Consider the following 24,942-nt stretch of genomic DNA (forward strand, 5'->3'; position numbering starts at 1 on the left):
GTGTGTGTGCTTGGTCGTTTGGACCTTTTCTCTGGTAGAAACACTGACCTTGACGGGACCAGTTGTCCTCACAGAGACTAAAAAATCTGCTCCTAATGAGGCAGAACTTCATTTGTGTATGAACTGCAGTTAGGTCAGGTCATTAACTAGTTAAGGTCAAGGTTAAACTGTCATGTCCAAATGACTATAAGTCAAGTAAAAGCACTGGTAATTGAATTGAATTGAATTGAATTATTAATCAATTAACCACTTGAATCGGATTAGTTTACATTGAAATTAAAGGTTTTTTTTAAGATTAAGTCATAAAATCACTGATAACACAGGTGCAGCCAGTGCAGTAAATTCACTATTTCACTCGATTTGTGCGAGCTGTGTTTATGTTTTGGTTCTGAGGTTCTAGTCCGTCAGTTTGTCCGTCCGTCCGTCCACCTCCTTCCAACACAATAACACAGCTCGTAGCACTCGGACACCCGGGTTGCCACAGTGTTTGAACACTCAGCAAACTCAGCTGTGGGTCTGAAACACTGAACAACATCAAACCTAAAAAAGCCCCACGACCCCTCTCAAAAAAAACAACCCTCTTTACCAGAGGAGAAAAAACACTGTGTGATGTATTAAAATATAAACACTGCTGAAGGCAGAGAAGAAGTTGAAGACTGAAGTCTGAGTGTCCAAGTTTATTTATTTAGATTTTTCCCACTTAGATGCTTTAATAACTGTCTTAACCCCCTGACTGAGCTGTGCATCACAGCCACTGATGCCACTGGTGACCATGTTCTAATACCTGTCGCTCTGTGTGTCTCTGTCCGTGGCTCCGCCTGAGACTCTCCATAGCCTCGTTTATAGTGTGGAAAAACTCTGGCACTCTTGTTGGGAGAAAGTGGAATCTGAACTTCCATGTGAAGCCAACGCTTTATCAGTTTAACGCTACATGGGAACATCATTTACAGAATCAGCATCATGTTCAATTGAGGAAGACTTGAAACTAAATTAAGACCATTAACTCCATAGACTTCCATTTATATGAAGTTCCTTTCACCACCAGCATACAGGTGATTCCTACTCTGTGGTCTCCATGACGTCTATGGACATTTCATTGACATCATTACATGACACTTACAAACCTTAATCATAACCAGAGGTGGAAAGTAATGAATTACATTTTCTGGTGTTACTGTAATTGAGTAGGTTTTTGTGTACTGTATTTTTAGTTCATGTAATTTTTTTGGAGTTTTTTGGAAGTACTGTACTTGGCCTGAATTAAAAGAAAATCATGCAGCAGACAGGTGAACGACGAGGACGGGTGAACGACGAGGATGGGTGAACGACGAGGACAGGTGAATGGCGAGGACGGGTGAACGACGAGGACAGGTCAATGGCGAGGATGGGTGAACGACGAGGATGGGTGAACGACGAGGACATGAATGATGAGGACAGGTGAACGATGAGGACAGGTGAAAGACGAGGACGGGTGAATGACAAGAACAGGTGAACGACGAGGACAGGTGAATGACGAGGACGGGTGAACGACAAGAACAGGTGAACGACGAGGACAGCTGAATGACGAGGACGGGTGAACGACGAGGACAGGTGAATGACGAGGACGGGTGAACGACAAGGACGGGTGAATGATGAGGACATGAATGATGAGGACAGGTGAACGACAAGGACAGGTGAACGACGAGGACGGGTGAACGACAAGGACAGGTGAACGACGAGGACGGGTGAACGACGAGGACGGGTGAACGACAAGGACGGGTGAATGATGAGGACATGAATGATGAGGACAGGTGAACGACAAGGACAGGTGAACGCCGAGGACGGGTGAACGACGGGGACATGAATGATGAGGACAGGTGAACGACAAGGGCGGGTGAACGACGGGGACATGAGTGGTGAGGACAGGTGAACGACGAGGACAGGTGAACGACAAGGACGGGTGATTGCCGTTAATTAAGGTCCCTGAGTGAGTGAGAATGTCAAAGAATTTGTAACCTTTGACCCATTTTGACTGATACATTGTTCCCTTGTCCTTTTTGCATGACACAAGAAAAAACTCATTTTAAACAAGCTGCTTTAATTTATTTTATTTACTTTGAGTACATTACTTTTACGGGCCACACGGTGGTGTAGTGGTTAGCACTCTCGCCTTGCAGTGAGAAGACCCGGGTTCGAGCCCCGGTTGGAACAAGGGCCTTTCTGCATGGAGTTTGCATGTTCTCCCCATGTGTGCGTGGGTTCTCTCCGGATTCTCCGGCTTCCTCCCACAGTCCTAAAACATGCAATGTGGGGATAGGTAAATTGAACACTCTAAATTGACCATAGGACTAAGTGTTAGAGTGAATGGTTGTTTGTCTCTATCTGTGTGGCCCTGCGATGGACTGGCGAACTGTCCAGGGTGTACCCCGCCTATCGCCCGATGTAGCTGAGATTGGCACAGCACCCCCCGCGACCCTCTGGTGGAGGATAAAGCGGTAGATGATGACTGACTGACTGACATTACTTTTACGGGCCACACGGTGGTGTAGTGGTTAGCACTCTCGCCTTGCAGCGAGAAGACCCGGGTTTGAGCCCCGGTTGGAACAAGGGCCTTTCTGCATGGAGTTTGCATGTTGTCCCCGTGTGTGCGTGGGTTCTCTCCGGGTTCTCCGGCTTCCTCCCACAGTCCAAAAACATGCAATGTGGGGATAGGTAAATTGGACACTCCAAATTGACCATAGGAGTGAGTGTGAGAGTGAATGGTTGTTTGTCTCTATCTGTGTGTGGCCCTGCGATGGACTGGCGAACTGTCCAGGGTGTACCCCGCCTATCGCCCGATGTAGCTGAGATTGGCACAGCACCCCCCGCGACCCTCTGGTTGAGGATAAAGCGGTAGATGATGACTGACTGACTGACATTACTTTTACTTGTACTTTAATACAATGTAATCAAAACAGTGGGTCGTTTTACTTGTGTAGAATATTTCAGTAACTCTTTCCACCTCTGATCATAACTACTTGCTTGCCTAATGCTTTCCACAGCGTCATGTAATCATAACTGTACCTGAAGTGTCATGAGTTACATGAAGACAAAGGAACGTCCTCACAATCAGACAAATATAAGTCCTCAGAACCACACACACACACACACACACACAGACACACAGACAGTGGTGTGTTTTGGCAGCATCAGGCTTTGAGAGCAGCGCATCTCTTCCATCATTCATTCCCTCAGAACTGTTTCTCATCCTCTCTTTTTTTTCTCCCCCTGTGGAAAACTGAATTCATGACCCGTCACCTTTTCTGCTGACTGCATAGACCATCTGCTGCCTTGGTTAAATGATTTCCCAGCTATTTTTTTGTTGCCTCACAAAACACTTGATGACACAAGTGGCATGAAAAGCATGCAATTGAATTTGTGACTGGCTGTTACTTTGTGACCGCGGACAGTTACAGTGATGTTGTGATTACGGCCATTTTCTCTCCGGTGGTTCCGTCACTCGCTCTGTCAGAAAACTGACAATTTGGACTGTTTTTTTTTTTTCTTTTTTCTTTTAAGTGTTTATTTCTACCTCGTGGCAAATCTATAAAAGTCCTCTTCTTGTCAGATTAAATTCCTTCACCTTTTTACAGAGACTTTCTTTTGTTTGGCAAGAGGAAGGAGGAGAGAAACGGAGGTGTTTCACAGACGAAGATAAAGGCAGGAAGTGAAAGGTTACCTTCAGCCTGGCAGCAGTTTGTGTGTGTGTGTGTGTGTTTTAAATAAGGCCACAGCAGCAGTCAAAGAGGCTGTTTGTCCTTGAAAGAATGACACTGGTGTACCGCTGGTCCTGACAGGGTCGCTGTTTGTGCCAGGAAGCGTCTTAAGAGGTAACAAACACAAGAACACGCCGTGCCCTGAATCTGTCAGGGCCTCGGTCCCCTTTCCTCCAATCAGATAAGAATTTACACAAAGGGCTTGTGTCGCAGTCTCACAAACTCTGTTTTCCTCCCCCTCCTCCCCCTCCTCCCCACCTCCCACCTCCCGACTTCTTCCTCTGATAAGTTGCGGCGTCGCTCGGCGGCACAACCTCACAAATGAACATGAGCAGGTTCAAATAAAAAGAGTAAATTTGTCTCTCTGCTCCTCCTCAGAGGCTGCTGCTGTCTGTCTGTCTGTCTGTCCGTCTGTCTGTCCGTCTGTCTGTCTGTGTTTGTCTGTCTGTCTGTGGCCTCGAAACCCTCTTTTCATCATCACATCACCTCAGTGGGGTTGCGTATTTAAAAAAAAAAAATGCTTTCATGTTGAAAGAAATCAAAGCTTTTTGTTATCAAAATACCAAAAGACAGCGACACTTTAATATTATTATATATTTTTAACCTTCTGCATTTGATGCATAGAAGACTTTATCCTTCATTTTTTAACACACTCACCATAGAGTTTGTTCTGTCCGACACAACCTCAGGTTTCTGCTGCTGCTGCTGCTGCTGCTGATCCATTCAGTCCTCACACTCACAGCAAGACCTCACCACAACACTAAGAGAAAAAACAAGGTTTAGTTGGTGTCATGAACTCTTGTGACTGTGAGAAGACGCAGAAAGAGCAAGAAAACAACCTCAGATCTGCTAAATTATAGTTATTTACTTGCATTCCTGAACAGAAAAAGGACTTAAGGTTGAACGTTGTGCTTTATTCATTTCTGAATTCTCAGAGAAGAAAACTCCAGTGAGCCGGCTCAAAAGTAGGTATAAAAGAGGTGAATTCAGTTTTGTGATTTGACAAAATAATTATAAGAAAAATCACAATTATAGATAGTTATCGAATTGCAATACACGTAGAATCACAATAAATCAGAATTTAGTGGACCTTTGAGTCCCCAAACCAAACCAACGACCCTTCCTAAATTACAAATTAAAAAACAAAAGTGTGCTCAACCCTTAGAACACAGAGCTTTTTTCCATTACTATGGAGGTTATAAGAATGTGTAATATCGAGCGTCATATATCCTTTGGATGTTTGGAAATACAGCCACAGTTCAAAGTTCACTTTGATCAACGATCTATATCTATATCGATTTAGTCGCTTCTGCACAATTATTGCTACTTTATATCACTGTCACTGCTGAAAATGTGATAACTTTGTGTCATAACTTTGACTCAAGAACACATAAGAAGCCTGAATTAAAGCCTGAATATGTGACCTATAACCCAACCCCCCCACCCGCCGGATGACCATATAAGGAGTAATTTATAGAGCTGAAACAATTACTCGATTAATCGATTATTAATCGGTTTGAAGCTTTTTCCAGGGTTAAAACAATATTTATGACTGTTTCAGCGTCTTAAATGTGAATATTTTCTTTGTTTCTTTGCTCCTTAAAAACAAAGAAATCATTAAAAAGTGAATCATTTTGGTTTATGGACAAAAACAAGACATTTGAGAACATCATCATTTCCAGGTTTGGGACGTTTTTGGACATTTTTATGGACCAAATGATTACTCCATTAATTGTGAAAATAATTGTTAGTTGCAGCTCGAGCAATTTGCCATGGGTGCACCTGCGGCACAGGTTTGTGCCGCGCGAGCACTAAGGGTTGTTAAATGACAGAATACAGCACTAGTAAGGAATCTCCTTGGAGGGTTTTCAGCCTTGGTGTCGTTGCTGCCTCACAAACGGAGAGAATTTGATTTCCGTGCTGTACACAAACGTAATCAGACGCTCACTGAGGAGTGCTTTCATCTCAAGTCTCCAGACACTTTGGCTGCTCTGCAACGCACAGAGAAGAAATGGCAAATCACTTTTTTATCCCCCACACTTGGGTTGGACGTAAGAAGATCTCATATCTGACAGCGGTGATGTGCCAAATGTCCAGATTCCGAGCCGTTACGGCTGACCACACAGACGGACGGACGCACGGCACTCGCTCACATGATGTCACAACGCTGCTTCATAAGGGTTTAGAGAGAGAGAGAGAGAGAGAGAGAGAGAGAGAGGGAGAGAGAGAGAGAGAGAGAGAGAGAGGACACACGAGATGAAGCACCTGAGTGTGCACAGCTTCACAGGGTTACTCTGCCCCGTGACAGATAAGAGACTCCGTCTGTGCCACACACTCATCCCTCAGTGGGTAAAAAAAAAAAGATTTAAAAGGAAGATTTCCCTTGAATATTTCAAAAGCGGCAAACAGGATCAACAGCTTAGGCGGCTTTTCACTTCTCAGCAACTTCCTCGCGGTTACTGTTTATGGCTATTTATAATGCTGGTGTGTGTGTGTGTGTACCTTGTCTGGCACAAACACTGATCTCGTCAGGACCAGTAGTCCTCATGGGGACCAAAACCAGGTCCTAATGAGGCACTGGTTAGGTTTAGGGCAAACAAATGTGATTCAAAATTGGGTTCTGATTAGGTTTAACTGGTTCATGCTTTGTCCAAATGAACAGAAGTCAGTGCTGTGTCCTCAGAAGAATAGCCGTGTAAACTGGTGTGTGTGTGTGTGTGTGTGTAGAGAAGGGTGGTCTTGTGTGGGAATTTATTCTCCTGTGTATTGGAGAGTAAAAGATGCCAGAATGCTGTCTTTCACTTCACTGATGATGAGCAGCAGCCACATGAAGCAGGAAACCTCTCTCTCTCTCTCTCTCTCTCTCTGTCTCCACACACACACACACACACACACACACACACACACTCCTGCCTTTTTTATCATGTCACACACACTCATACATATAAAATACCCACTCAGTACATTATTATTTAAAAAAAAAAAGGGGGCCATTACATCAGGCTCGCGCCGATGTCACTTTTACAGCCTCTGCACCGTCACACAAATGCAAATGCACAAAAACAGAAAAGAAAAACACAACAACCTGGAGATGAAAGTCAAAAACCCAGCGTGCACGAACAGATTCATTTCACTTCCTGTGATTCCTCCGTCACATCTTGACGTTTGCCTGCAGTTCCCTGTCTTTGTAAGAAAGAGATTGAAGTGATTTCCCCGACCCTCCATGTTTGCACCTAATGTTTTTTTCTGTAAGCATCGAGTTTCATCAGCAGCACCAGAGGCCGTAAACCCATCAATCAAATGAAAAAGGGAAAATACAGAAGAAGACGAGGAGGAGGAGGAGGAGGAGGAGGAGGAAGGAAGAGAGCTGGAAGACGCAGCGCAGCATTGTGGCTGTTGACAGCTGCCGTAGTCACGGTCTCATATTCTCCAGCATGTCTTTAGCTGTGGCCTCGCCTTGAAAGCCTTTTGTAAAATTATATATATATATATATAAACATATATATATATACATATATATATATATATACACATATACATATATATATATAAACATATATATATATACATATATATATATATATACACATATACATATATACATATACACATATATATATATATATATATATATATATATATATATACATATACACATATATATATATATATATATATATATATATATATATATATATATATATATATATATATATATATATATATATATATATATATATATATATATATATATATATACATATGTATATGTATATATATCTATGTATATATATATATATATAGAGGTAATGTGTGATAAAAGAGTATCAGCCAGAATGAAAGGAAAGATATACAAGACAGTGGTGAGACCAGCGATGCTGTATGGTCTAGAGACAGTGGCACTGAGGAAAAGACAGGAAGCAGAGCTGGAGGTAGCAGAGATGAAGATGTTGAGGTTCTCTTTGGGAGTGACAAAGATGGATAGGATCAGGAATGAGTCAATCAGAGGAACAGCACATGTTAGATGTTTTGGAGATAACTGGGCACAGCCTGTTCTCACTGTTGCCCTCAGGAAAGAGGTACAGGTCCATCCAAGCCCGTACCTCTAGGTTTGCAAAGAACTTTTATCCAAGTGCAATAAGAGTGCTTAACACTAAGTAACTCTTCCAAACTGTGCAATATTCTTACACTTCGTACCCGTGCAATATACACACCCCACATACATCCACTCTGCTGTACAATGTACAATGTACTGTATCATATACTGCATATTTCCCTTACTGGCTCCCACTGTAAATACTTGAATACATATCCTTCTAATTTTGTCGAAGGTGTTGGTGCACTGTTTCGTTCTTCTTCTCTACTCTTATCTTTTCACTTGCACTACTAGAACTGTCCTTTAATCTCGTTGTACACTGTATAATGACAATAAAGGTGATTCTGATTCTGATTCTGATTCTGATAAGGTCAGAGAGGCCAGAATGAGATGGTTTGGTCATGTACAGAGGAGGGATAGTGAGTATATTGGTAGAAGGATGCTGGGGTTGGAACTGCCAGGCAGGAGGTCCAGAGGAAGACCAAAGAGAAGGTTTATGGATGTAGTGAAAGAGGACATGAAGTTAGTTGGTGTGAGAGAGGGGGATACAGAGAGTAGGGTGAGATGGAGGAGGTTGATTCGCTGTGGCGACCCCTGAAGGGAGCAGCCGAAAGGAAAAGAAGAAGAAGAAGAGAATTTATTGGTATCAAAAGAAACAAAATTGAAACATGGTGGATAATGAGGTCAAAGAAAGACAGAAATGAACCCATAACCTACATCCCCGGAATGTGACCTACCCTTACACTTAAACAATAACACGACCCTGACTCTCTCAGGGTGCATTCACACATGCTCCGATAGTGAATGCACAACTGCTCTGGTCCTCCTTAAAATGTAAGTGGACTACAACACGGGGCATGGTGGGTAAACACAACCAAAACATATGCATGTGTAGAACTATAGAAATGTCTGAGGTCATTATTCGCATAAATGTTGGCATAAAACTAAATAAAAGAACATGATGAACAGAAGTTTTCTTGTTCATCGTTTGTCTCGTCTTCTCCTTCAGTAAGTCTTAATGCAGCGCCACCTCAGGCCAGGAGGGGAACACGTTATTCAAAGGGTTTGTTTGTCTGAATGTTGCAACCCCCAGTTGAACCAAGTCTCCAATCACAGCGAGTCTAGCAGAGACTATTACGTGTGAGACCTTAAACCCAGAATGAATGTTGGTAAAACCTGTGGAACCTGTCCTAATATTTCATGCTGTGTTGGTTAACGGGGAAAGAAAACCCACACACACACATACAGAAAACATGCAAACTCCAAACAGAACCAGAAACACTCTTGTTGTGAGGCACCAGTGTGAGAACAGTGCGTCTGTATTTCCTCTTGTACAATCTGCACTTTTGTTTTGATTGAAATGATGATGAAATTTGGTTGATTTCCTACTTTTACCAGAACAAGGTCCTTTCTGAATGGAGTTTGCATGTTCTCCTCGTGTGTGTGTGTGTGTGTGTGTGAGTGAGTGTGTGTGTGTGTGTGTGTGTGCTCTCTCCAGTTTCCTCCCGCAGTCCAAAAACATGCAGACAATCTAAATTAACCGTAGGTGAGAGTAGATGGTTGTTTGTCTCTATGTGGCCCTGTGATGGACGACCTGTCCATACAAAATCTTTCCAACACTAAACAACTTGAGTGACAGAAGTAAATGACGCGCGCTGACAAATATGGACTTGTCAGGAAGAGCTGATTGTTTAGTTTAATTAAGGAAAAGGGTTAGCAGCATGTCTCAAGCTCAAACCTCGGAGGATTAATAATGATTGAAACACAACATGTTTGTGACACTCTTCGCCGCTCATTTTAAAGTAATTAAGCTCACAAATTGATGGCTTACCCAGAGAGCGGTCATCATGCACTCTGCCAGCTTGTAGCGTGTTCCCACTCACGCTGCGCGCGTGAGGAGAAATGAATCACGGGGCCATCCAGTTCACCTTGCCTCAGCATTAGTCACTCACATTTGGGTTTCACATCAAAAAAAAAGAGCTCATTTGTCCTCTGAATGTTTGGCCTTAACAGCAACGTGTGCAGCTAATGACTCTAATTAGCACGACTGACTGCTATTTAATGCTTTAAGGCTTTGGTACAAACACACACTGTATGAAAAGGAACTTTACCTTAGTGACATAGGGATGATGACGTTCGAGGACAATAGAATCCTAAAAAGCCAATCAGTGCATTGTCCAAACCACTGAGCTGTTGTTTCAACGTGGCAGGATTTACACGACGATGCAACGTAACGTGACATCTCTGCACGCTATACGTTACCCAAAGAACAAAAGGTTTACGCAGTTAGTTAGGTTTAAATGGAATTAAATTGTCATAAAGTTTCTTTATGACAAAGACTGAACAGTCTTTATGTGTTAGCATGTTAGTAAATAAGAAAGACAGTCCATGGTGGAATAAGGAGATGATTTTGGCCAGAACTACAAACGATAGCTTGGCCTCATTTCTCAAAGAGGAGACTGAAACCAATATTGTCTGGGCTGCGAATAAATGATTGTTTTTTTAAGGATGATTAGTTCACCAGACAAGAGCCGATCCATTTCTATTGATGAGCGGCAAATCTTTCCTAAGCTGGCTTCCTATTTGGTGTTTAATGAATGTTTTAAATGGACGACACGACAGGTTAAAATCAAAACGGTACTTTAAAATGAACGCAGTTCACAAAATAACATGTATCATATGTTTGTCACAGCTAAGAGGTGCTATTCCTTTGGTAAAATGGGGACCAATGCCGCTTTTCCACTACATGGTCCCACCACGCCTCAACTCACCATTACAATACATTCTCTACCTCCTCAATGTGGGCGGAGTCATCACAGCACGGCTGCATGAAAACACAAAAACACACCTTGCAAAGCAGTTGTTTTCAGTGTAACTGAATCATTAGAATCGGTTCATTAAAAAAGATTTGTTCACTGAATCGTTCAGTTCTTCCTGCACGGCACAGTCACTGAACTGAAATACCACTGAACGGGTTGTGTTTCAGCTCACGATCACTGGCTTTCAGCAGTGCTGTCGGTAAATACACCAGACCCATCTGTTAAATATTGAGATTTTAGATATTTCTTTTGCTACATGTCGTAGATTAACGCAGGTTTTCAGGATTTTTTTTTGAGTCTTTTTAATTGATCTACAGTTCGGCATTGTTCGCTTTGATTCTTGTGTCGGATGTCGCGCTCATGACTCTTCCAGTGACGACGCTCTCTAAATAATCAGTGGACGACAGTCTGACGACGTCACGCGTAGTATCAGGTACTGAAAAAAGTACCAGCTACCAGGTACTAGCGCTCATGGAAAAGCAAACCATGTACTGGAAAAGCGCCACAAGTGTGGCAATTTTAGTACAAAACACATTTTCCAATGTAATCACCGTATTAATAAAGTGTTCATAAAACATCTGTTTACAAAGAAACAGTCCCTCTGTGCAGCCTGCACATGTAAAGTTAGCTGCTATGCAACTCATAACAATGAAGTCTTAACTCAGACTGCTGCTGCTGCTGCTGAGGGCAGCCTTGTCATAGCAGCAGAGGTGTATATACAGCAGAGGTGTATATACAGCAGAGGTGTGTATACAGCAGAGGTGTATATACAGCAGAGGTGTATATACAGCAGAGGTGTGTATACAGCAGTGGTGTGTATACAGCAGAGGTGTGTATACAGCAGAGGTGTATATACAGCAGAGGTGTGTATACAGCAGAGGTGTATATACAGCAGAGGTGTATATACAGTAGAGGTGGTGTATAGCATTCAGAGGAGAAAGTAAAATCCTGCTGTTTGTTCTGCTTGTTAGTTGGGATGTGGGCAGCTCTAGTGTGCTGACCTGTGCTGACTCCTGCGTGTACGCACTGTACACACTGAGCCAGTCCTTTTCATGTCGGCTGTGCTCTCGGCTTCCTCCGGCAGAGTTTGCTGCGAGACGGCACCTTATGCCCCGACGTGCCCGCAGCCCGAGATACATCCATGTCGAAATTCAGTTACCGCTGCTCCCGGCGCTCGGTGTGTGCATTTGTGGGTGAGAGGGAAGGAGCAGACGTGTACTGTACTCGTCCCGACGCCACGTCAAGAAAGTCTGACGTTTGACACTTTCTCCCGGGGATGCGGAAGACATTTTCATGAGTTTGTGTTTGTGTTTGTGCCAATTGCAAACTTTGCTCTCTGGCAAACAGATCATTTGAAACTTAAAGTGGCAGTGCATAACTTTTAGTGATTTCTTTTTGTTATGGATGTCATTATTTTGCATCTGTTTGGTCTTCTTGGACAGACTCTGTGTAAAACAGAAGACATCTGAAAACAGTCAAGCAATAAAATCCCACCTGACTGAGGGAGTATCTGAGTGTATACAGCAGCAGCACAAAGGCAGGCGGGGGGGGGACGTGTTTAAAGCAGTAGTGTTTGTGTTTAAAGCAGTAGTGTTTGTGTTTAAAGCAGTAGATTGTTTGCAGTTTGACTTGTGCGATGTTGCCGTTGCTGTGTCCGTCTGTCCTAACATCAAACTGAGACCTGAACTGAGAAACAGAGAGTCGCGGGGAGCTGATGATAATAACCAAGGCTTAAATAGCGTTGTGTGAACTTATTTGACAATGGTTTGACCATCAGGATGGTCCTAAGTGGGTTAAGCTTGAGCTGTGATCACATCCAGACTATGAGAGGATTATAACCATTTCCTCACTTTCTTCTCACTCTTCCTTCCCTCCTGTTTTCATTCCTCTGTCGTCTCGCTTCACCTTGTATTATTCTAATTATTCTTGTTACCGTGCGTCTTTAGAGACTTCCTGTAGCAGGCAGTGCGCTCACTGAAAGAGCCTCCGCTGACCTTGGAGACAGTCGGAACAATGATGGCTCATTTAAACCCAACGGGGACAGTTCTTGGTTGGAGTGTGGGAGGAAAGAAGGTGGGGGCCTGCGGAGGTTTGTCGGCTCGCTCCGGGAGTTGCTTTGTCTCCTCCACAGGTAATTAATATGCTCATTAACTCCTCGGCTCATATCGTAATCAAAACCACATCGAAAGAGAGTGGTGGGGGAGGAATATCTTAATGGAATCCACACAGACAGAGGCACACTTTAACTTACAGGGTTGAGTGTGATGAAAGAAAGTGCTTCAAGTTAAGAGGTGACTGAATCACTGAATCGTATGATGGAGTGTGCAGCTGTGTGTGTGTGTGTGTGTGTGTGTGTGTGTGCATGGGGTCATTTGGGTAAGCCGACGTACGGGCAGTTGTAATTTCGCAGCCTGTAAACGAGGACAAAGTTTGAGGACAAATATTTGATGTGCATGTCACGGCACAGGCTAATGATGGGCATATACTGTATTTACATACTGTACTTATATACTGTACTTACATGCTGTACTTACATACTGTACTTACATACTGTGTGTGCACACTTAAATATTAATTGCATTAATTTGGCCTTTAAAGTTTGACTAGTAATTGAAGCCTGCCCCACACTCGAGGATAATTGGTTTATGATTTATGTACGGCTCTGATTGTGGGTGTCTACTGATTTTAGGATGATTTCAACAGATTATCTGGTCAAATTATCCTGTAGTGTGAGGGATTAACAGACGTGATTTTAACGCCATCAGACGCATCAGAGACTTCCCGATTTAAAAATCATATTAAACTTGTTTTATATTTACGACTGAACAGCGATTGTGGCGTGAACAATGAGAGCGAGTTGACAGGGAAACAGATGTCAGTTATTTGTCTTTGACTGCTTAAACACGAGGACTGTTTGGCTGTTTGGTATTAGAGCCAAACTGAAGAGAAAAATCATAATATTATGAGAAAGAAGTCACAATTTTACGAGAATAAAGTTGTAATATTATGATATTCTTATTTATCATTATTCAATGTTTTATTATCATCATCATCATTATCATCATTATTATTATTATTATTATTATTATTATTATTATAATAATAATAATAATAATAATAATAATAATAATACTAATAATAATAATAATGATGATAATAATATTATTATTATTATGGCTGCGAGTGCTGTTGACCACTAGCAGCCATTTCCTCCTCCAGTCCACAAAACAGATGATTTTCTCCAAGTCTGTGTTTGTGATTCTTTCTTTCAAACAGACTCAGTTTCTTTCTCCTGATGCTAAAGATAATGTGGTGCTGATGTGACAAAAAATATTAAGTATTTCTTTCTTTGTGAAGCCCAAAATGTAAAAATAAAGTTCACAAAAATGCTCCGCGTTCCTCATCTTGACGCCGGTTGCATAGTCGCATACTTTATTCTCATAATAGTAAGACTTTATTCTGGAAAGATTCTCAAAGTCTTCAGTTTGGCCCTAATGCTCTGTCGTGAAACAATCATTGTGAACACTAATAACTACAATGTGTTTACCAAGAACTCATTCAATGGCATTTTAAATGAAGAAAAATCGAATCATTATACAGGACACGCTTTTCATAGACGCAAAGAAAGATGTCACATGGTGAGTTAAGTTGAAAGTAATGAAATTTCAGTGCGAGCAATTTCATCTCTTACACACATTATTTATTTAATCATATTTATGACTGTATGTCTAATCTTTTATTACACTGACTGTCATGCAATATTTATTCAGAAGGAGAATGTGTATTTCATTTTCCAGCAGCAACAGAGTTCACTGAACTGCCGTACCTACAGGTGAAGGAAGACGACTGACGAGAACATTGCGAGAGCAGTGGAGCAAAAAAGAAGAAGAAGAAGCTTCCTTTAAAATTCATCTATAGTCACCCCCTCGGCTGCTGGGGTTGGTTGGCCTGTATGACCTCACTCCTGTAGGAAACTATGCAGGTAGTTGCGTGAGTCTGTTGAGAATGCAGAGTTTCACACGCCCGAGGCCACATCAGACCTCATCAGGCCAGCTGTCCGGATCCAGGTGTTGTCTGAATCCGGAGGCCTCACCTCTCTGTGCTCCGCTTCGCCCCCGCAGCTTAAGTGTGAGTGCGTTTCTATTCGAGCAAACGTGTGCGTGTGTGCGCTTTTACTAAAGGCCAAAGCAGACAGATCTGACTCGACACTCGAGAAGGACCTCGTTACCTCAAAGAGGAGGGGTCGAGCCTGCCAAACAATCACATTACCCCAAACCATGGGCGGGAAGTGGGCTGCACAGGATGTGAACTGACAAGAAACTTCCAGAGGGTTTGGACTGATGGCCTCTTTGTTGTTCACGTAACAACATCCATCCAGATTTAGAAATAAAACCAAACCTACATGTGATTTTGTTTATGCATGCCTGGTGAAGCGAGCGCAGAGGTGAGAAGCAATACAGCGTGTTTTCAATTAGCAGGTGTGAAATGATGTTTTGCTGTGGGGTTGGTCAGTGGGCTGAATGCAAAGCAGCATGTACATAACTGACACACACACACACACACACAGCTCAGGCTTCACTGTGCACCGGTGGGAAGACCAGCAGCATGAGTGAGAACAAGGCTGTGGAACAAAGACGACAGACAAACGTGGACGACTTTGCAGAGAAAGCCAAATGTCACACGGGATGTGTTTCTTCACAGAGGACAGCAACAGAGAGCTGGAGTCAGAACGTGAACACAGTTCCAGGAGAATGAACAGGACGATGTCTCGTCCACATATTTGCAATTTAACTAATTATTTTTAGCATGTACTCGTCCCTGCAATGTCCTCATTTGGATTACACAGTAAGAGACTGGATTGTATCTGCTACAACTTCATTCACTATGTTTACATACAACAGTTTAATGGAGCTAAAGCCGTAGTCCGACGTAGTAAGACGCCTCCCCACCGTCCATAAGCAAACCTGCTCCTTCTACGTCCAGGGAGGATGATTTTGGGGCATGCGCAGAAGTCCGACTAAACATATGAATGAAACGCTTATGAATTTAGCATTATCCAGGTATGTTAGTCCGACTAAGACTAGCTCGACAAATGTGTTTACAGTACGTGACATTAAGAAAACAAAATTGTTGTCTTAGTCTGACTAAAACTGGACTTTCTCTCCAACCGAAAATGGGCCCAATACCAAACCTGGAGGAACCCCACTCAACAGAAAGGTGGAAGATGGTTGGTTGATTGATTGCATTTTTCCGCATGTGCTGCGTGCGACATTCAGAGCACAGTGTGACGTTTCAGGGAGCGGTGGTGGCACAATTCATTTTCTTTCTCCTCGTTTTGCAATCTAGTCAGAAATTAGTAGGGAACGTGCACACACTGACTCTCTCTCCCACTGGAAGTGTCCCATTGAGATACAAGATCTCTTCTTCCAGGGAGTCCTGGTCAAGCTAGCAGCATAGATGAGACTATTTCAGATCTAAAACTCACAACACAATATAAAAGTTAAAAGGAGGTTATTAAAAAAAGTAACTCTGACTCCATGGAATTCTTCATCTTTAACCTAATACCTGCATAGTTTTAGTTCAAAAACACTTTTAGTGGGTAATGGCCACACAGAACTGATTTGCTAATCTTTCTGTTCCTGGAGCCCAAGGCCATATTTGTCCATTTCTCCTTTCTCTGATGCCTTTCGTGTGCTAGTTCATGACGTGAGAACCGTCTATAAAACTATGTAAACTTTCTGTGTTACATCTTGACTCTTTCTCTCTTTGCAAAGAAGTAAACAACGCTTCAACAACCCAGCTTTATTTTCCATCTTAAGACAAATGTCCCCACAACAACTTGGTGTTGGTGCCTCAAAGATATACAGGCCATACCAACAAGATCCTTAATCCGATCATCTTAAAAAATGTTATGTAAAACACACACATCGCTGGCTATTGGAAACACGGTGCTTTGGTTTACGGTGTTTTTATACACACACGCCCACACACACATACACACACGCACACACACACACACACACACACACGCAGGTGTGCACTGACTTCTGTTCATTAAGACAACATAAACAAAAGCATGATCCCTAAGCAAGTTAATGGCTAACCCCAACTATATCCTAACCACAATTCAAATCTGCCAAATTAGGGCCAGGTTTTGGACTCATGAGGACTCCTGGTCCTGATAAGGTCAGTGTTTATGCCAGAAAAGGTCCAAAAAGGCGACAAATACAAGTACACGCACACACACACACATGGATCAAAGGGAAACCTGAAGGTATAGGATTCCTCTTTTTATTCTTCTATTTTACCTTAAAAAAATAGAGGCTTTGAAGAAGCCCCACGAACAGAGAAATATATAATTTACAATCATCAAAAACTGAATGTGGGATGAGTTTTTGGACTGTGTTTTTATAATACCCTCAAGGTAAAAGTAGGTGAAGAGCCGGGGGAGATCTCATCACCCATGACATTTCTTTACAGATCTTAAAAGGCTCTGATCTCCATCTGCAGCCAGCCTTTGAAGGCCCTGAATACATTTCTAATTTTCCAGTGCCTCAAAGCAAGTGCTAAACCCCCTATTGCTGTCAGAGATTATTTCTAGTGTTTGGCCTTATTAGACAATAGTCTGCAGAGTGAGGCAGAGAGGCCATGGTTACAAATGAAATAGGCCGTGCCACTAAACCTGTAGCGGAGTCAATGGTGTAGGCTTTTGCAGGAGGTTTTGACGTTTTTTGGTATTGAGAAGCTGAAGTGACAGTCAGATGATGACAGAAACAGGACACAAACAGAAAGGAGAGGGATATATTTTCTTTAATTGGTGATTAACAGCAAATTCAATTTCTGGATTCATTTGGATGAAAATGTTGTCATGGATTTTCCAAAGCTCACTACTCAACCCATTACCCATCATGATAGTCAGGCTGCCTGGATTTATTTTGGCTGTAGAAGTGAGTGAGTGCTTCTGCCCCTATATCTGGCAGTTATTCAAGCATTTAGCTCCATTTCTCTACTTTCCGGTATCTGGTATCCATCCATCTTCTACTCCGCTTTATCCTCCACATAAGGGTCAAGGGGGTTGCTGTGCCAATCTCAGCTGACATAGGGTGAAAGGCGGGGTCACACCGAGTAGCCATTCTTGAGTTAACTTAGTTTAGGGTTAGTTTTAATGATTAGTGAAGGATTACTTGTTACAGTGTAAGTTTTGAGCAGTTACAGTAGTTAACAGTTGCCCTTAAGCCTTAGATTAAATATTATTGCTTCCTTCTGATGTTATTTTGTTCCATTAGATAAAGGGTACCATAAAGGGCTCACCTCGCCTCGGAACGGCACGACACCGCATGATTAGGTTGCATCTGCACTACAAAAAAGTACCTACTTAACGTGGGCGGAGTCATCACTGCACGGCTGAGTGAAACTGCGGTGACTTTGTTTTAATACGCGACACACACACACACACACACGAGTGACTAGTGACTTTACACCAGACTTCTGCAGTTGTTGGAGATTAACCCACGTTTTTATGATTGTTAAGTAGTTTTAACTTATCTACAATTCGGCACTGTTTGGCTTGATTTCTGTCCACACGTCTCCGGAGTACAGCCTCCTACTCCACAGACTACAGCGGCAGCGGTTTGTGATGCCGCTCGCGATTGCGATTGGAAATGCTACTTAAACCGTGGCGTGGCGTGGCGAGGCGAGGCGAGGCAAGTAGAGCCAGTGGAAATGCGTCATTTGATAGCTTTGACAGCTGTGATAGATAGAGGGATTGGGAGATATGTACTGGAAAATATCTAGCAATTTGCAGGTGGATGTGTCCGTTAGAAGCTCTACTAGGTTTGGTGTAATAAGGTTTTTTGACCATCATGACACGCTACATTACGTTAGGTTACGTTGTATTACTGTTGAATCAATAGATCGTCCATCACAACCTGGAACATGAAGGGAATATTTCTATGTGTTGTTGATCCTAAAGAGCTTGGATAGATGTAATAAATGTGCAAACCCTTCACACAACTCTTTCTTGCCCTGGTGATTGATGAATTAAAACACTACCTACAAGAAAAGATTCTGGACAATCCTATGGTTGCTCAACGGGTGACTGTAGCACAACTGGACTTGCCTAAGTACATTTCCCCTCTCATTCAAGAGGCGTCTTCAGTTCTGACTGACCGATGGGATAGTTTCATATTTGTACTTTTCCACATGGGTTCTCTAGGGAAAATATGTGGATAATGTGACTATGAAGCAGGCAGGGAATTCAAAACAACACCCTGAGCAACTTTTGCAGAAACCCATGTTCTCACATGGTCGGATATTGGTGTTCACCCAACACTGGGTTATTTTCTGTTACCCAATTCTCTACAAACTAAATACTGAGATTCAAAAAACAAACAAAATGTACTCAGAAGTAACCTTATGTATTCTGCCATTACAAGATGTAAGAAAAAGGAACTACCACAAAACCCCGCACCATTAATAACAGTGTCCATACAAGGAGATGGAGACTTGTATAGTCCATTTAAAATGTCTCCGCAACACAATAAAAGCTTCAAGTCTATATTAGGCACAGCATTGCAGTCTGAGAGGATAAATATCTCCCTCAGCCTCTTTATTGTTTGTTTACTGAAGACATAGGACCAGGGTTGAATGCAAACTGTCACCTGAGCGATGTCTCCGAGGGCAACGCTGAATATAAAAACGTAACGAGCCACGGGGCATGATGCGATGATAAATATGTGTCTATAAAGGCCTTATTGGCTTTTCATTTGGGTGTAATGAAAGTGTGAAGGAGAGAGGGAAGGCCCCTAAGTGTAAAGCATGTTCTACATAAATCACACCCAAGTGTCCACACACACACACACACACTCGAGAGACCGAAAGAGAGAGGGAATAACTGCACTGATAGAAAATAAAGGATGAAATCCTTGAGCATTAGTAAACTGACTTGGTCGTTACTCTGCATCCCGCGCTCAGAAGTGTCCCTTCTTATATTTTCAGCACAAATGACACTAATCATACAAACATAAAGTTCATTATATGACAATAAAAGCACTCGGCTACAGATATTATAACATACAGTCTCCACAAAGACGTGTCCGTGTCAGATCATATCGAATCTGCTGCTGAACAAGCTTGTGCTGTGTTGCCGCGACAGATGTACAAACATGTTTTCGCACATTACATGACATCAATCTGTCACTGTGTGTGCCTGAAAACCTGCACTTAAAGCCGCATGCTGCCAACTTACAGACACCGAGACGGGGAGGAGATGTGTAAAAATTGACCATTAGTGTCACTTGTGTTTTTTGTTTGGGACAGTTGTGTTACTTGTATGAACATGAACACCAGGTGTAACTTTTGTTTTTTGGAAAATCTAGCAGCCGACCAACATCCCTGCAATGTTCTCATTTGGATTAAACGATAAAAGTTGCTGTTGTACATAATATTTTTTTAACATATTGAGACTGGATTTTATCTGGTACAACTTCATTCAGTACGTTTACATGCAACAGTTTAATCGAGCTAAGGCCTTAGTCCGATTAAGACCCCACCGTCCAAGTGTTGTCCAAAGGAAGACGCCACCGCCGCCATATGATTTCCGGCAACAGTACTGCAGTTTATATGTTGTCTCCTTCTAAGTCTGGGTCAAAGACCAGGGAGGAAATTTTTGGGCATGCGCAGAAGTCCGACTAAACGTATGAATGAAACAACTATGAATCGTATTATCCAGGTATGTTAGTCCGACAAAGACTCGAACTCGAACTAACGTGTTAACGTGACATGAAGAAAACCAAATTGGTGTTGTTAGTCTGACTAAAACTGGACTTTCTCTACAACAGAAAATGGGCCCAATTCCAAACCTGGAGGAACCCCACGCCACAGAGGTATCAAAGAGCTGAGAAAGTGGATGATAGCTCATTTCACCTACATGTTGAAACTCTTTTCCAAGTGTACGTTACAATATTCTCACTATACTCTGGTCTATATTTCTGAAGATAAATCACCAAATAATGGGTCCTCATTTCAACAAGCATTACTTTAACGGGGAGAGAGTTGCGGCATAAAATATTCTCACATTTTCTTATACTATTACAGAGGAACATAAATTATTCCCCCCCAATTATTCGAAAAAATAACACAACACGCTGTCATATTGCTTATTTATTGGCCTTCAGTGTTTTTTTTTTTTATTTTTTTTATCTCCACTTTGGTACGAAGGTAAACTAAAGGCTTTAGTAGTTGGGTCCGTGCCATTTTTTTCCTCCTGTTTTTGCAGTACCAGCAGAATACGTAAGTGCCCTCACTAATGGCTTTTCCCAGAACTCGGGCATGTTGTGAGATCCTGTAAATGCAAAGTCTTTACTTTTTTCAGTTCACATGTACTGTAGACTGAGGTTCGTCGAAATCCAAGCAATTGATCGCTATCCAAAATAATCAAACGTGCACCGATGACGATTACAGGGAGAACATCTGGGGCATGGGATGAAAGGTAAATGTTTTCAGAGTGGAGTGGGTGATGAGGGACGGTGAGTGCATGAGTGAAGGAAGAGGGGAAAGAAGTGTGTGTGTTTGTGTGCTCGTAAGGCGGCGTTACAAACCTAAGCAGGTGTGACAGTTCTGAAAGCTTTCATGGGGGAAAAAAAGGTTTCCTTGGCCTTGTAGCAATGCTAAACGAAGCGTGACCCTCCAACTGAACGCAGCCTCTCTCTCTCTCTAAACCACCCAAGAACAGGACAACCCTCCACTGAAAATATAGTAAACTATAGTATTTATGCTTTCAAATACCCCCTCCTCTTTATTTCTACCCACCACTTTCATATTACTTTGTTAAAGATTGCTATACAAATGATATACAACATGATGTGATAGGAATACCCTGCAGAGTTCATTTGAAATTAGTGTTTTTTTCCTTCACAGTTGTTGCAATATTTGTATGAACAGTCAAAATATTGTTCAGTGTGGTGTGGACACGTCACTTTCACTGCGCACGTCCACATTAAATTATCACAACAATTAGACGATAAGCTCTACTGGTAACATTTCTCCAAAAAATAAATGCCATTACATTTTGTGCAGACATTGATGGTCCTCAGATGATGCATCCTAACAAATATGCGGAGTAAAATAATTATACTTTTATATTTATATCAGTTGAGCTGTATCAGCTCTACAGATTCTACCATTTTGGACCATGTGACGAGACCTAGAGGGTGGAGCCAGGACGTTTTGGTTGATTGGAAACACCTGGGCCCAGGTGTTCGCAAACCCATAAGACATGTCCTTCTCTGGTTTCTCTCTCTCTCAGCCTGACATAACTGATTATGTTTGGTTTGGTCACTCAGCACATTACTCAGCATACAGTATATGCCTTATTTCCTGTTAGTTTATAAAATAAATGTACTTTCTATTTGACCCAAAGCTGTGTTTCCCTCCCTTATTCGTCATGTCCTTGAGCCGGGCTGTGAAAGACCAATAGCCCATAACTGACAAAGTAAACATCTTTAGAGTCTGAAGGCTACATCAACAACACTCGGAGGGATATTCAGATGCAACGTCACCATAAAATGTTCTCTGATACTGAGTTTAAGCTAAGTCTAACGAGGTGCTGCTCACACAACATGGTAAAGAGAGAAAGACGACAGAGCAACAGCCCCTGCGTATTTTTAAAAAAGGGGGAAGAGTTTGGGAAACTGAGCCTGAGAGAGTGATGTAAGAGTGAACCAGTGATGCAAGCATGGACTAAAATAGCCAATGACGCTTGACCAGAGGGGCAGTAAATACACCGTTGTTTTTTTTTTGTTTTTTTAATCACAATGTGTATAAATTCAATACTTTAAACTAAACTACTACTAAACTACTGTGAGGATTTACACCTGGATCAACAAATAACATGTCTGTTCACTGGCTTTCACTTGAAAAAAAAAAGTAATTTAGGGGTTTAGTTACACTTTAGGTACTGTGGCATCTACTGCAAGAACAAGAGGAAAAAGCCACCATCATCGTTGCAGACTTATTGTCTTCTTATAGTGCACTTTTTAAAAATAAATTAATTCTGTGAAACCTGCTGTAAGGAGCCAATAAAAGTTCAATTTGTTTGAATTTTAGTGGAGTTTCAGAGTTCAGTTTTCCTGTGAAGTTCTTAATGCTGTTTTACAGGCTTCTCTGCTTTCACACAGATTAATCTCTGGGGTTAACACCAACTCCTTGCCATTTTGGGGGAATCTTTTGGGCATGACAAATAGTCAGATGCAGAGATCTTGAATTGCAGACGCTCACATAAGCCTAAGCCCACTGTTTACCCCGCTTCCATCTGCCCCCTGTTTACCCCCAGCCGGTGGCTGTGTATGTTAGGGGACAGGGGAAGTCCACACAAGCAGAAGGCAAGAGTGCGAGCTATTGGATTGGAACCCCTCCACCTGCCAAGAGAAGTAACTCTTCCTTTTATGAGCCAATTGAAATTCAGCTCACAGGCTATCCATTCTGTCAATGACAAGCAGAGTCAGGACAACCTTGCAACCCCCGACACTAATAACATTGTAATGGTCAGAGATAGATCAGGCTGAATGCTGATAGTTAGAGTGGGTCTTCGGCCTCCCATAAGTGTTTATTACAGACAATTTTTGCCTTCATTTGTTTTGAGCACATGCACGCCTCGGTACACCTGCGGTCAATCGTAATAGTTTTCACTCTGGCAGCAGCAGACTGACAAATGATCTGCATAACACACACACACACACACACGGCTATACTGTATATGCTTATGAAACTCTCTTGCTTTGTATGCATTAGGCCGGCTCTGACCTCTGACCCTGTGTGCTCCACTCGGTGACATGACAGGTTCATCACCACACCACCATCTGCATCAGAGAAATCCATCTCCGAGAAGTCGGTGATGCAAAACGTTCTTTTCACTCACACGTAAGTGTTTGTGGATCAATATTTGTGGAGAGGATGATGAGCCCGAGAAAAGGCTTCTTCCTCCTGACTCTCAGGCATCAGTGAGAGACTGAGTGTGGCCCTGCTTTTGTTATAATTCACACAGCCACTAAGTGGCAGTAGAGAGCCTGGAATGACAAAAATGGCCCTCAACTTCATAGTCAGGAGCTAAAAACCATTGAAACAAATTAAAAAAGAAGATGTGTCATTGTCCACCATTACTCTATCCACAAAATCTGGACATGAAAATAAATGTCTTGCACTGGAGCACACAATGTATCACTCATGACAGTAAAGGACATTCTCCTAAGACCATCTATCTATCTATCCATCCATCCATCCATCCATCCATCTATCTATCTATCTATCTATCTATCTATCTATCTATCTATCTATCTATACTGTTAAGACTTCTGCACGTGCCCCAATTATATATGTTTTAACAGTCTCATTTTCAAATTAAAAGCCATGGCTAATTGCAACAACTCAGTTCAACAACAAAGTATAATAAAGCTGGTTAAAGCTGACCCTAGATGTGCCTCGGTAAGCTTGTGAAAAATAATAATAATACTAATACTAATACTAATAATAATAATAATGACCAGACCTGACCTTCGTGCCAAGTTTCAAGCGTTTCTATGCACGTTAACCCCCTCAAAAATGACAGGAAAGCCACAGATATAACAACAATAATAATAATGATTCGACCCCTGCCTTTCGTGGCTTGCGCCCTAATAATAACAAATATTACAAATTGACACATTATTTTATGTTGGTACGACAAACACGCTCAGAGGAGTGGGGGGCAAATCGCCAAAATTCAAAATGGCCGTCTTCCTGTTAAGTTGAGGCCATGGTTCCATGGATGGACTTTTTGTTCGTCTTGGGCTACGACATCTTCCCAACAAGTATCGGGAATTTTGCCTCAGTTTTCACCTTAGGAGGCGCTATATAGAGCAACGGGACCCCAATATCTTATTATCGGCAGACCTGACCTCTGTGCAGTTTCAACCCTTTTTATGCACTTTAACCCCCTCAAAAATGACCACAAAGACACAGAATAATAATAATAATTTGAATGATACATGAATAATTATGTTTGAAGAGTAAATCATAGATTTACTTCCTATTAACTTAAAAAATATTGAACACAGACATCACAGGAAGAATATAGCTACATACACACACACACACAACACCAGTTATCATCATATAACTCACTGTAGTGGGGGTTATTATCTCCAGTGGAGGCGGTGCACGTCCACACAGTAGGCGGCGTCAGACCGTGTGAGCTCACTTCCGTCCGACTTGAGTGGGATCAGTGTTCTCCGTCTTTTTGTTCTCCCATTTCATCCAG

The 24,942-nt window shown here is 42.1% G+C and overlaps 1 long non-coding RNA gene across 1 annotated transcript in view; it reads right to left on the reverse strand.

Annotated features, from left to right (window-relative positions):
* Positions 1–24,934, reverse strand: part of LOC131447912 (uncharacterized) — a 28,878-nt gene extending 3,944 nt beyond the window's left edge. The window contains exons 1-2 of the long non-coding RNA XR_009234096.1: positions 24,807–24,934; positions 4,392–4,494 (exon numbers count right to left, since the gene is read on the reverse strand). This is a non-coding gene — a long non-coding RNA (uncharacterized LOC131447912). The remainder of the gene's footprint in view (positions 1–4,391; positions 4,495–24,806) is intronic.
* Between the last annotated feature and the right edge of the window lie 8 nt (positions 24,935–24,942).

Source organism: Solea solea, chromosome 20, assembly GCF_958295425.1.
Source record: "Solea solea chromosome 20, fSolSol10.1, whole genome shotgun sequence".
Lineage (NCBI taxonomy): Eukaryota > Metazoa > Chordata > Actinopteri > Pleuronectiformes > Soleidae > Solea > Solea solea.